The sequence below is a fragment of the Tupaia chinensis genome, unplaced genomic scaffold (genome assembly GCF_000334495.1).
Source record: "Tupaia chinensis unplaced genomic scaffold, TupChi_1.0 Scaffold000503_1, whole genome shotgun sequence".
Taxonomy (NCBI): domain Eukaryota; kingdom Metazoa; phylum Chordata; class Mammalia; order Scandentia; family Tupaiidae; genus Tupaia; species Tupaia belangeri.
This window is the reverse complement of record NW_006160015.1, coordinates 2371697-2386117: the sequence shown is the minus strand read 5'-3', so window position 1 is coordinate 2386117 and position 14421 is coordinate 2371697. Positions and strand designations below refer to the sequence as shown.

The 14421-nt window shown below is 40.0% G+C and overlaps 1 protein-coding gene across 1 annotated transcript in view; it reads left to right on the top strand.

Annotated features, from left to right (window-relative positions):
* Positions 1 to 14421, top strand: part of GPC6 (glypican 6) — a 1323196-nt gene that overhangs the window by 1138645 nt on the left and 170130 nt on the right. The gene's annotated exons all lie outside the window — the stretch shown is intronic.

Sequence of the window (14421 nt, the reverse complement as noted above, 5' to 3'; positions counted from 1 at the left end):
GTAGGGAAACAAAAATGTGAGCATTTACATCCCATTTCTGACTGCTTAAGGAACTGGCTCTTTAAAGGAATCTTTTCTGGAGGGAGAGAATTATGTAGAGCCCAGCATTAATGCAGTGTTTGCCAGCAGACCTAGGAGTGCTAAAAACCTGGGAGCCATTAATCTTGTCAATCAAAGACTCATTTTGTAAAGCAAAGAGTCAACTCCTAATTTCTCTCTTTTGTATGCTCACCCTCTTATTCACCAGTATTTCTTTCAACGGGGGATAGATATGTTAGTGCCAGTTGAAGCACTGACATTTTGAGGATGAGAGAGGGTCAGGATTGGATGTTTATTTGTACGGTGCTTATTTGTGGCAGGAATAGTGCCAGATCAGGGACGTGACCCACATAAACTTACTTAGTTACATTTCCTTCCTCCTGCAACCTACAACTGTTTAAGATAGATATGATACTACAAATGGGGAAACTGAGGCTCAGGGAATTGTTTCAAAGTCAAATGACAAGTGGTAATGACAGTATTAAACTTTAGTCTACAAACAATGCCATTTATCTTGCTGACATTTCTATACGGAAAAGGTAAAGACATACAGAGGGGCTTCAAAATGTGTTGGAAAGTGGAATTAAAGCACAACTTATTTGGGTACAAAAAATAAAAAAAGTAATCCATGCATAGCTTTTGCAAAGCATACATTTTTTCCATGAACTTTTTGAAGACTCCCATAGTACTGTGAACCTAGAAGTGTACTGCTGTAACAACTAAATATACTTTTATTGTGTCTATTATATTGATACTAGAGTATCAATAGGCACAAAATTCTTATGGAATCCAAGACCAATCTACCTGATAACCACTGGGCAAGAAGAGGTTATTCTCTATGCTTTTATTTTATTTTATTTTATTTTATATTGTATCTGTTACTTTCTCTGAGGTACCAGTGACACAACTTTAATGTGACCCAAGTATTTTAAAATACAAATAAAAAGTTTCTTATCATACCGATATGTCAAAGAAATAGGATTTATCTGAAGAAAATCTTCACTTCTTAAAGCAAAAAAATCCAAACTCATATTTTTGACCTGAGAACTCATTGGTTAAAGTGGTTCAGAAAGTTCTTTCTCTCTGAGGGAATTAATAAGCTATTGACCAGAGGCACTAGCAATATGGATTTTATGGGCAAAATCTGAATGTTTGGGGGGGCTAGCCAATGGTATGGGGTTAAGGTAGCTGGATCCCACATGATCAATTTTGTGGTTCAAGTTTCAGACCCAGTGGCTTAAAAAACACTGGACACATGTGTGTGCATAACGAAAATCCCACAAAAAAGGTGAAGTAGAAAAGATTATGGTGTGGCCACCCCCACCCCCAGGGGCTGGTTTTATATCCTTGCACACTGTCTCTCTTTTTCTCTCTCCACCCTTTGACTCCCTGGCAAGCATGCACACCGTATAGCAAAATTTAAAAAAAAAAAAAAAAAAAGAGTATGTTTAAAAAAGCAACATACGTTGGGCCAGCAAGTGGCATAGTGGTTAAGGTGCTGAACTCTCACATGGTCAGCCACTGTTTGGGCCTTTGACTCAGTGGCTTGAAACTCACACCAGGTACATGTACGTGCATTCCCAAAATCCTGAGAAGAGAATGAAAGAAAAAGGATTGCAGCATGGCCATCCCCCCAAGGGGGTGATTTCTCACTTTCTGTCATTCTGTCTTTCTGGTGAACTCATGTGCTCTACCACAAAAATCTCTCAAAAAATAAATAAATAAATAAATAAATAAAAATAAAAAGCAACACATGCTACAACATGGATTAATCTTGAAGACAGTAGGCTAAATGAAAAAGTTGATCAAAGAAAAACAAATATTGCATATTTCTACTTATTTGAAGTGACTAAAGTAGTAAAACTCATAGAAACAGGGCAGAATGATGACTGTCAGGAACTAAGAAGAGGGGAAATGAGATGCAAGATGAAGAGTTCTAGAAACCACTGTACAACAATGTGCGTGTAGTTAACAATAGTGCACAGTACACTTAAAATTGTGAAGTGGGTACATTTATGTTACATGATTTCTTTCACAACAATACATTAAAAAGAAGAAAAGGCAGTGTGACAAGTCCCGAGGATAACTGGGCATACCTCTGAGAACAATGTTGAACTGAAGATCAAACAGGGACTTTATAAACTACTACTCTCCAGTGGTTTTCACGACCATTTTGAACACTCACATCAGGCAAAATGAGCCAATGAAGATGCTTTCTAACAATCTCGGTCAACATCTCTTGCAATTCAATGAGACGTTTCAGAATATTCATTCCAGAAGCATCCTCCAAAAAAGCAAAGAACAACTTGGTTTGTTGGTAAATGCCTCACATCCTCATTGATCTGCCTACCTCAGTAGGACTGTTGGACCATAGGCTCTGCAATACTCCTCAGAAAACCTTCATAAACCTTGTCCTCTGAGTCCCGGGGAAGTTAGTGATAAGAAATGGTCGTTTCTATTTGTGAGGAACTCTGATTGGCTTATGGGGTAAAGTATATGTTTATATTTTCTGATTACTCCTCACCTTAACTAAGAAATTTTCTGGGACAGCAAGACTCAAAAACTTAGATTTGCATATTCAAGTCCCCTGAATATTTTTAGAAGACATTCTATCTCATAATGACTTTTGGAAATTCTACACTTGCTCGTCAACTGTTTGGCTAACATAGAATCTTTAAGAGAAAGTGATTATCGTGGTATTCAAGCATATTAAAACGTAGAGGACCATTCAGTTAGATATTTGACAAGTTAATAAGAGCAAAGATTTGTCAAGAATCCTAGGGCTAGGAGACATTTTTTAGGTCACTTTGTCCAACGCTTTTGTTAAACAGGTGAGAAAACTGAGGCCCTGAAAGCTCATTGTGTCTAGTATGAACAGCAGCTGGAGAAGGGAATAATTTTGACCAAAGTGTTTATGCCAGCTCAACTGTGGTAACCCCTGGCTACATCTTATTAAGCTATTAGTTTGGCTTAAAGTTGGTTCCTGTTTACGGGAGAGTTTAATATCTGCTATCTTCAGTAATAAGAGATATAATAATGTTTATCTTTTTATTTCCTCTGAGGATCTTGTAATGTGTTCCATCATTAATTAAAGAATCCTCTAAGTCCCCCATTAGATAAATATTATTAACCCCATTTATAAAGAAAATGAAATTCTCAGCATTAGGTGACGGAGAAGCACCATACCTCGAGTTAATGGTTACAATGGACGTTCTAAAACCTGCAGGAATATTGTGAATTCCACTTCCACTATTTTAGTCCTTGAACTAAAATAAATCAACAAGCTAGTATTGAGCTGTTTCTTTGTTGTCAGGACTGTGTTAAAAGCTGGGGGTCTAAAGGTTAAGATAGGAGACTTCGAAGTCTGTAAGACAGCAGTCATTCTCAGGGTGGATGTATGAAACAGCTGGTAGGAACACTAAGACCAATGCATAAGATGCTGCAATATAAGATAAAACATGTTAAGTACCAGCAGTTAGCGTAATGGCTATGTCGCTGGACTACCATGTAGTCGACCACGGTGCACGTCCCGGACCCGGTGGCTTAAAACTCACACCTTAAAACTCACACCAGGCACGTGTGTGTGCGTGCCCAAGATCCCAAGAGGAGAATGGAGAAGGGATTGCAGCATGGCCATCCCCCCTGGGGGGTGATTTCTCGCTTTCTGTCTCTCTCTGTCTGGCAAGCTCACGTGCCCTATAGCAAAACCCTTAAAAAAAAAAAAAAAGATAAAACATGCTGTAAAAGAAGTGCTCTGAGGGTTGATGGCAGTGAGAATATAAATGAAGATGGAGAGATGGGGAAAACATTAAGATGGATGTTAAGTTTGAGCAGGTTATTTAGAGATCAAAAATATTCCAGTGGTCAGATTTGGAAGCATTCTTCCATACATTTATACGGTCTATAAATACTCCCTGAGCTCAAACTGCAGTGTCTCGTCTAAACTGCAAAGTAGAGACAGTGAGAAAGAGAAGGCCAGGGTGGAGACTGAGCTCCTCCACCATTCTTGCTTTCCCCTGGGATATGTAGATGAAAGCAAAAAGCCTTTTATTCCCCCACTGAAATGTAGGGTATGTAAATAGCTTCAGGCACGTAAATGACTAGTGAAAAATGAAACTCGACAAGAAAGTCGGAAGTACCTTGTTCACAAGCCGTTGAAGGCAAAGGGTCAAGTCGTATTGCTTCAAGAGAATGTTCAGGAGGTTAACAGGACATGAAGCCAGATCCAACTGGATAGTTGGCTTTGTAGTCTGGACGGCAGGATGAGAAGGGGTTCTGTTATCAGCAGTGGAGGAGGCAAGACCAAGAAGCCAGTTGAAGTAGATGACCACAGAAAGCGATTAAAATAGAACTTGACAGGACACAGATCACTAGGGGAAAAACCCAGTGAATGAAGAAATGTTACTTAACTGCCTGTTTTTCTTTCTTCCTTTTCTCCCTCCTTCCTTCTTTCCTCCTTCCCTCTCTTTCTCCCTCTCAGTAAACCCTTATTGAGTGCCTTTTATATATTGGCTATAACTGCAGAAAAGACAGCTAACAGACAAAAAATAAATAATTTTCATATTAAATAGTAAAAAAAAAAATCTCTTCACCAAAGATGTGGTAATGACTGGTTGGCTGCTTAGTTAGGGAAAAGCTCTCCGAGAAGGTGAGCATTGAGTAAAATGAAAATGACATGAAACCAATCACTTGAATAAGGGAGGAAAAAGATTGGCCCATCACAGAGAAATCATCTGATACAAAGGCACTACAGTGGGAGCACGCTGAAAGTGTACAAGTAACAGAATGAAGGCCAGTGAGGTGGAAATGCAGAAGGAGCGCGTAAGAAAAGGTAGACAGGTATCTGTTGTGCAGTTTCTAAGTCAGAGTTCTAATGGGAAGCCATTATGGGGCTTCAAGCAGCAGTGTGAAGACAATCTGGTTTACATTTCAAAAAGATTAGTCTGGAGGGACCAGAAGTTAGCATAATGGCTATGTCAGTGGACTTCCATGTAGTTGACCATGGTTTGAGTCCTGGACCTGGTGTCTTAAACTCACGCCGGGCGCGTGTGCGTGCGTGCCCAAGATCCTGAGAGGAGAATGGAGGAGAAGGGATTGCGGCATGGCCATCCCCCCTGGGGGTGATTTCTTGCTTTATGTCTCTCTGTCTCTCTCTGTCTGTCTGGTGAGTACACACACCCTATAGCAAAATCCTCTCCAAAAAAACAAAAAACAAAAAACGAAAAGATTAGTCTGGTGGTTGTAGAATAATGAAGAGCAAAAATGAAAACAAAGAAGTGCTATGAGATGCAATATTTTAGCCAAGAGATTATGTTGGCTCAGACTAGGAGGTAAAAGCGGTGATGAAGAAAAATGAGCAGATTCAAGATAGATTTTAGAGGAGGACCCAATAGAATCAGCAGATTTCCTATGAAGGTTGAGGAAAGCAAATAGGAAGTTAATGGTGCCATTTACTGAGAAGAAGGAAAACTGAGAGAGGGTCTTGGGGGCAGAAGTAAAGATTTCTCTTGTGGCCATTTTAAGTTTGAGATGGCATTTAGATATCCATTTATAAATGTCAAAGTGTACCAGTGGATAAATAGTTCTGGGAGAGACAGCAGGCGGAAACCTATATTTAGGAATTATTAGCATAAAGACTATAGTTAAGGCCATGGGTCTGGATGAGGTAACCAAGGAGAGATAATGGGGTCAAAGACAGAGCCCTGGTGTACTGCACTTGCTGAATTGGATTAGAGCATGGAGAATAAACAAAGCAGACAGCATAAAAGAAGAGGCAGAGGAAACACGAGGACACCTGTCACCATCAATTCTACTTCAAAGAACGAAGTAAAGTTTCCGTAGTAGAGGTCCCCATTAGAGGGTAATCCATTTGGGGTGATTCAAACGAATGATATGTCTCTGAATTTGGCAATTATATGAATTGCTTTGAGAAAGCCATTTTGCATCTGGCAAACTAAGTCTGGCTATCTCTACACATAGTCAGTTAAATGAGAGGCAGAGGCTCAAGAAGGGAGATGATTTCTGCAACCGGATTACAAGGAGACAGTCAACAAGCACCATCAGTTTCAAAAAGCTCAGCATGTGCTCAGTATTTAGAGAAACAAGACAGAAGCACTGCAAATCATTCCTCACTATAATCAATCAAAGTCAGTTACTTTCCTTTGAGCAATTGTTTGAAATAATTGTTTTATTTCAAATACCTATTCCTGGTTTCTCATCTGATCATTATTCAAACAGACCTTCCTATGACTCAGCACTTGGTCAGATTGTTCTCATCACAGTCATTTCTTAATTTCAAAATGGCTGTAGTCTTGTTAGACCTGAAGCTAGCCTGCTTCTGTTTCAATCATATAGTGCATGTGGAAGCCAGATTTCAGGGAACCTTGGTAACAAACATCTTGTGAGGAAGTGGAGACAAAGGGCATGAACAAGGGTTCACAGTTTGGAAAGAATACATGGCAGGTCACGGCAATCCCTGTTAAGGAAAGATAAATTGAGAAGGAAATAGACTTGGGAATGCTTACAGAACGAAAGAAAGGAAATTGAGAGAACAGCAGCATAAACAAAGCTGAGAATAGATAAATCTAGATTTCTAAAAAGGTGAGGGTGTGCAGTGGGGCAAGTTTGGAAGGCAGGACACAATTGAAAAGACGGGAAAAGTCCTTTTTCCACAGCTCATTCATTATGTTTCGTCATAGTCTGTGTTGGTTAAAACAACGGTTGTTTTCACACAATTTACTGCTGCTGAGTTATTAATGTGAATGCAAACTCTAAATGTGTATTGCACACCAAATTTAGTAGCTCCTAATGCAAGTGGAAGATCTGAGTGTGGATTTTTGAGTGACTTCAGCCTGGATTCTTCTATCCTTTTTCTCATTTAGGGCTCCTTCTTAGTTCAGTTGTCTTCAGTAGATGATCAGTGAAGCAGATTAATTACAATTGGGCTTGATGACAGACCAGCATTATGAAAATATATATTATTGAAATTTAAGCTGTAAGGGGAGATTTAGAAAACTCACAATGTATCATTGCCAAGGGAAGAAGTTATTTATCCTTGAGACCAAGGTATTTAAATAAATTGCACTTGAACATGACTGTTTCTGTGATTATCTGAATAAAACATTGTTATCATTTAAAAAAATCAAGCAAAGGAAACATTTGGAATAATACATCATTAGAGTAATTATTTTAATCGAAAGAAATAGAGCGTTTCCTAAAAAAAAAACATTTTGAAGGGGCCAGCAGGTGGCATAGTTAAGGCACTGAATCCCACATGGTCAGCTATACAGTTCAAATCACGGACCTGGAGGCTTGAAAATCATGCCAGGCGTGTGTGCGCATGTGTGCCCAAAATCCTGAAAGGAGACTGAAGGAGAAGGGAGTGTGGCATTGCTATCCCCCTTGGGAATGATTTATCACTTTCCCTCTCTGTATCTTTTTCTAGTGAGCATACACACCCTCTAACAAAAACTTTTAAAAATGTATTAATACATTTTTATCTCAGATATGGTTTAGATTAGACAAAGTATAGAAAATAGGGACTTCAAAGCACCCTCGACATTGGTGCCATTACAGATGAAGGTATTAACTGTGAATTATGAACTGATTCTTATAAAAGGATAGTTTCCTGGGAATTTTATCCTCAAATTAAGAAGTTAGTAAAGACTACACTTAAGTGTTGCTTTACCTCTTAAAGGTCGTTGTTTGGAAATTCCACAAGATAGCTAGAGCAAAAAAAAAGCTAAACATTGTTGGATATTAAAGTGAGAGCGTTTGGCTCTCAACCCCACTCAACTTTTCTCTCAGAGGATCGGCAGCTCTTTGCCATTCAGATGTCATTGGTGGGGAGGTTGTTGTGTGAAGGAGACTCCTGAGACGTCTGGGCCCAGTTTTCTTTAGACAGTGATGTTCTCATGGTTAAAGTGAAAACTGCACTGAACAGAAAAATCAATCTTTTTTCTTTCTTTTTTTTTTTAAAGTTTTTCGCCTTACAGTGCATGCATTCACCAGAGAGAGAGACAGAGAGGGAAGGAAAATGAGAGATCACCTTACTGTGAGCGGTGGCCACACTGCATTCCCTTCTCCTCCATGCTCCTCTTGGGATTACGAGCATGCACACACATGATGCTGGCATGATTTTCAAGCTGCCAGATCCTTGACTCGAATCATAGGCAGCCAAATGGGAAGCCAGGGCCTTAACCACCACATCTCCTGCTGGCCCCGGTAAACCAGTCTTGAAGGCTGGAAGTTAAACTGAGAACTTCAAGTTGACTCTAGGTGTTTGAGAAATCCATGGAAAGGGACAGCTGCCAACAGAGAGGCATAATTTAGTAAATTGCAAGAAGGTGGACCCTGTGGGATCATGAATTACAGAAAAGCACCCCTGACCTGCCACCCGGCAAGGTATGGGCCTCAGCTAGAAGAGAACGGGCTGGACAGCTCCCCTGCTTAATCCCCAGCTCGATACCTTTGCACAGTGTGTAAACTGCAGGATCACAAGCAACTGCTCTTGGCCTGACTGTAAGTTCTTCCATGAAAGAAGAATGCTGTCTTCTCAGAATCAAGCACATAGTAGGTACTTACTTTGTAGATCTGAAATGACACATTTTGTGGGATTTGCCATCCTTGTCTCCTCTGGGAGAAACTTAATATTTTTAAGCTACAAAGCAATGAGATGAGGGGTGATCATAGATTAATTCATTCATGTAAGAAATGATGCTTGAGTATCTGTTTATGCCAGATACTTTTAAAGCAATTGGAGATAGAGCAGCGAAAACACAAACAAATTCTTATTCCTCATGGGGCATATGTTCTAGTATTGGGACACAGATAAGTAAAATAAAATAAAATGACTAAATATGTTGTATTTCACATTGTGTCAAATGCATTAGAGGGGAAATTGAGCAGTGGAAGTGGATAAGAAGCAATGCATTGCTCAAGGAGGCTGGATCCCACATGGTGACAGCAGTTCGAATCCTCAGCCTGAAACATATTGGGCGCATGTACATGTGTGCTCAATATCTGATGGCTGGTGAACTGAAAGAGGGGATTGTGGCATGATCAGATCCTATGGAGGGTGTTGCTCTTTACTCTCTTTGTCCCACATGTGAACACATGTGCTTTATCATAAATAAAGGAGGAAAAAAAGGAAAGAAGTAAGTGTCCTGAGGACTTCCAAGGCTCCTTTATCTTATATGTCCATATCTATTTATGTGGTTAGCATCCTTATACTAAATTAAAAGCTAACCCCATGTAAGAGTGCTGGGGTGAATGCAATAAGACCAGAGTGGCTGGTGTCACAGGATCAAGAGGAAGAAGAGAACTAGATGGGATTGGAGAGGCAGCTGAGAAAATCATGGATGGTCTTTTAGGCACCTGCAGAGACTTGTTTTTAGCTCTTAGAGAGCTGGAGAGCCCTTTGGACAGTATGTCGTATGGAGGGAAGACATGATCCAATTGACATCATGTTCTCACTCTTAAGCTAAGAGTCAAAGAGCTGAGAAATGGAGGAATGAATGATGTTGGTATGGATTATGGACTGTATGCTTTAGTCCCTCTCAAAATTCTTATGTTGTAACCCTAATATCCAATAGGATGGTAACAGCAGGAAGGCCTGTGGAAGATAAGTAGATTTAGACAAGGTCATGCTGTGGACCCCCGTGATGGAATTAGTGTTCTCAACAGAAGACAGAGACTAGAGCCTGCTCTCTTAGTCAAGTGACAATACAGAGACTGTAGCTCTCTACAAGCCAGAAAAAGAACCTTCAATGGACATCACATATGCCAGCACTGTGATGTCAGGCTTCCCAGCCCCTAGAACATGAGAGACAAATATCTGTTGTTAAGCCACCTAGTGTATGGTGTTTTGTTACAATAGCGTGAATTGACTAATACAGTAGGGTTCTAAAGCTTATTGTTGGCATTTGGGGTTCTGAGAATTCTGTGAGAAGCACATAGCTTTCTGTCATGCCTACTTTATCTGAAAGGAGTCCTACCTACCTCTATAAGACTGCAAACTATTATGGCTCCATCATCCATCTGAACCTTTGTTTTTTAAACAATAAAATGCAATCTAGGTGATTCCAAAGCCAGGCATTTGTAAACAGAAACGTGGTCATCCTGCATTGTCACAGGTAGAGATGGTGACATCTCTTACATAGGCAGCAGTTACTTCATTTTGCGTGAATGCCTGGAATTAGCCATCAAAGAAGACTAGGGACTAGTTAGTTGTACCCAGGAGTCAATGCAGAAAAAAGAGAGGGTTAAATTACATTCTTTTCATTTGTTTTATCTGTATTGACTTCCAAAGAGTGAAAATATGGCCAGACAAGGTGTAGCAAATCCTCTGGGGCCACTTCTCAACATAAGACAGGTTTTGGCTCTATCTCCACCCTTAACTGAGGAGTGACTAGAAGTGTTTATCACTAACTTTAGACAACACAGATTTAATTTCCTGACCCCATGGTCTTTGCCTCCTTAATTGAGAGAGTTAAGACAATTCATCTCTGAATGTCTCAATGTGATGCATGCTCTTGTGATTGGGGATCATAGTGAGATCATCCTTCTCAAAAGTAGGGCTTGGTTAAAACTAAAAATCTGGTAGAAGTTAATTGCAAATGATCATTTTATACAGCTGTGTTCATGGAACACAGTTTCTTTAAAAACAGGGAGAAAGAACTCTAAAAGAGTGGTTGGAAGATTTAATGGCAATATTCTATACAGTCTGTTGGAGTTGTAATACGTAATTTTAAAAGTAACATAAAATCCAATTGGTTCATGTCACTTTATTTAACTTTGGAAAAAAATGTACTCCATGATAACTAAATTTTTAAAAAGGATAGAGTTTTTGGAATGTCCATGCACCTTTGAAACACATGTATTTTAATTATCAGGGAATTACTTAACCAATAAAATCAATCTCCACATAGGAGTGATAGTGCCATGACTTTTAATGATGAAATCACATCTTTGGAAAGTCTTATGCTCACCTCTTTCCTTAAATGTCCATAGCAATTAATGTGGTGATCACCTTTATGCTAAATTGAAAGCAGATGACATGTAAAATAAAATTAGAATAACTAATACTTTTTTTTAAAGAAAAGCATCCCCATTTCCCCGTTTTAACATGCCCTCCATCTACAAATCTAACTGCCACAAAATTTTAAAACTTATGCACATCCACAGGGAAAACCAAGGACAGGCAGTGAATTGGAACAAGACTGAGATGATGTCTTTTGTGTATGTAACACTTCAAAATCATTGCTTCCAGAAAAGAAAAAAAAAATCACAGAGGCTTTTAATATTCATAAAGACTAGAAACAGGTGTTTGAACAGAACTCCAGCCACCTTTGACAGGAGCACAATGGGTTTGTCTGAAAGGGTCTTCATTTTCCCTGTCATTCACTGGCAGGACTCAGAACATCAAAACAGTTATACTCCTGAGCTTTCACTACCTGTTTCAAAGGATTAACTTGACATTTCTAATTTTTTTTTTCCTAATCGTTAAACTCTGTCCTCCCCCTTTTAAAACTGCATGATTTTGTTAGCAAATCAAAGTGGGCAGAAGAATACATTAGTGCTCATTCCTTATGGACTGTGAGCTGACCTCATTGCCTCTTATGTCTACCAGTAGACCACACAAACTATTTTTGGTTCGTCATTTATTCTGTGCAGACAGAGCTAGCTGTTGGTCCGCCTCAGAAAAACACTATTTAGTCAGATGGCACTAAGTAACGGTACTGTGGCTTAGATCTAAAAGCTGCACCCTGGAGGCTGGACAGGACGCTTTGTCTTTTTCTGCCTCAGTTTCTTTCTCATGTTGCAGAATGATAACGCCTCCCCATGCCAGGGGCAAAGAAGAGGAATACAAATGGCTGCTCTGTTCTTTGCCAAGTGATAGTATCCTAACAACTGCACTAGAGCTCTTGGGGTGGGGGGGGCAGTACATAGTTTCAAATGTTAACTTATATTGGCAGTCTTTAAATGAGAGGTGGCTTTGGGAAACAACGGGAAGATATTGCCACTGGTTGGTTTCTATGTGTCCCCAGCAAGGCATCATACGTGTCTGAGCCTTGGTTTATTTATTTGCTAAGTTAAAGATGTGGACACTGTCTCACAGCGTCTATCCAGATCTAAGTGCCTATCACGTACATAGAGCTTTAGCTTGTCCAAATCTGCAAGGAAGGGGAGAAAAGAATAAAATGTGAAGTTAGCTACAATTACCTGCGTAGTTTTTTTTTAAGTTGTTCATTTTCTTCTATGAGTGAAAGACAGAGAGAGAGACAAAGAGAGCACCCCCAGCACAGTCATGATGCCTTAGTCCATCTCCAGCTTCACCCAGGTGTGGATCAAGGCATGTGGGTGTCCTGTGAACTCAGGGAGGTCTCCAAACCAACTCAGAACCCTCCCATGTAGGTCAACCCCACAGAGCCCCATGTTTACCGCTGCACCACTCTTCAGCCCCCCTGAGTAGTTTCTTAAACGTTTCTCTTGTCTTTCCTCTTCTAAAAAAGCAGGGACCAGCAGTTAGCGTAATGGCTATGTTGCTGAACTCCCATGTAGTCGACCACAATTCGAGTCCCGGACCTGGTGGCTTAAACTCACGCTGGGCGTGTGTGCATGCGTGCTCAAGATTCTGAGAGGAGAATGGAGGAGAAGGGATTGTGGCATGGCTATCCCCCCTAGGGGATGATTTCTTGCTTTCTCGCTTTCTGTCTCTGTCTCTCTCTGTCTTTCTGGTGAGCGCACGTGCCCTATAGCAAAAACCTCTCCAAAAAAAAAAAAAAAAAAAAAAAGCAAAGTAATAAGTGACTTGACTTTAAAAATAAATAAGTAAATAAGCATCTCATGGACGTCACATCAATTTATAAGAAAAACGATAATAGGGAAAATGAGGAAATCAACAGATGGCATAACAGCCGTGTCACTAAACTCCCACGTAGTCGACCACGGTTCAAGTCCTGGACTCAGTGGCTTAAAACTCATACCAGGTGCATGTGAGTGCATGCCCCAAATCCCAAGAGAATGGGGAAGGGATTGTGGTGTGGCCATGATTTCTTGTTTTCTGTCTCTCTGTCTTCTGAGGGATTGCTTTCTCACTTCCTCTCTCTAAAAAAGAAAGAAAGAGAGAGAGAGAAGGGAGGGAGGGAGGGAGGGAGGAAGGGAGGAAGGGAGGGAGGAAGAAAGAAAGGAAGAAAGAGAAAAGAAAAAGAAAAAGAAAGAAGGAAAATGAGAAGTAAAGCTTCAGGTATTGAAGCTGCTAAAAGAGGTTAAGTGAAGACAAAATAGCATGTGATTTTTTTTTTAATTTTTGACCTTTTTCTGAATAGACACAGAGGTGGAAGTTGGGGGAGAGCAATGTGGGAAGTGCAGTTAGTTGTGGAATTAATAGGAACATATGGGTAGGTACCTTACAAGTCATATTTTTAAAAGCCATTGGTAGTGAAATTTGTGTTTTCCCCTTCCAAAATTCTCAGTCAGCTCTGTTCAGTTTGCCAGTGACACTGATCTCTCTGTCCTCACCTCCTGCTCTGACAGCCACATCTGCATTAGGATGAATGCTTCCAAATTTGGTTCAATGACTTGGAGAGGTTTTCAAAGTACTTAAGAAATTGACTTTGACTTGACATTTGAATTGGAGATGAGGTGATATAAAAATTTAAAATAGCCAACATCATCCAATCTCCTGTTCCTATTTCGCTAGATATTTTCCTCCTGTATTACATGGTCAATGAAAAACAACTTCATTTTGTATCATTCTTATTATGCATTTCAAATTCAGCTTAAATATCATCCAATAACCTGACTAGGGGGAAAAAAAAGTGTGAAGTGCCTCCCTCAAATATTACACAAAGTGACCTTCAGATAGGACTCTTAGTCCCTAGAACAATTTTCATACAGCTGCTGATGTGCCCGTGAGCATTTCAGGCTTAGAAAGCGAGGGCAGGGGGAGAGGGAGAGAGAGAGAGGTTTATAAATTATTTTGACTCTAAACCCCCAAAGTGGAAACACGCTCACAAACAGCCATACTGTTACTTAGAAACTAGCACCTCAGGACAGAGGAATATTGACGTACTATGGAATCCACTTTCCTCTGCTACCACCTGCGAATTATGGCTGGCAGCAGGAGTTTTATGATACTATTGTAAAAGTAATGTACCTCTTAAATGGCAATTTACTAAGTTGCTGATGAAATGCATTGCAAATATGTTCATTTCAGGGTGGTTAGGAAAATTAACTACTGCATATTTTCCATATTGTCATATGTGCCAATGTGCTGAGAGAATCAGGAGCAGCCTTCAGGGAAAGCTGTTTAAAGGTAGCAGGCAGGCCAGTTGGTCACTCGGTCAGAACATGGGTTGATGAGGCCAAAGCTGTAGGGAA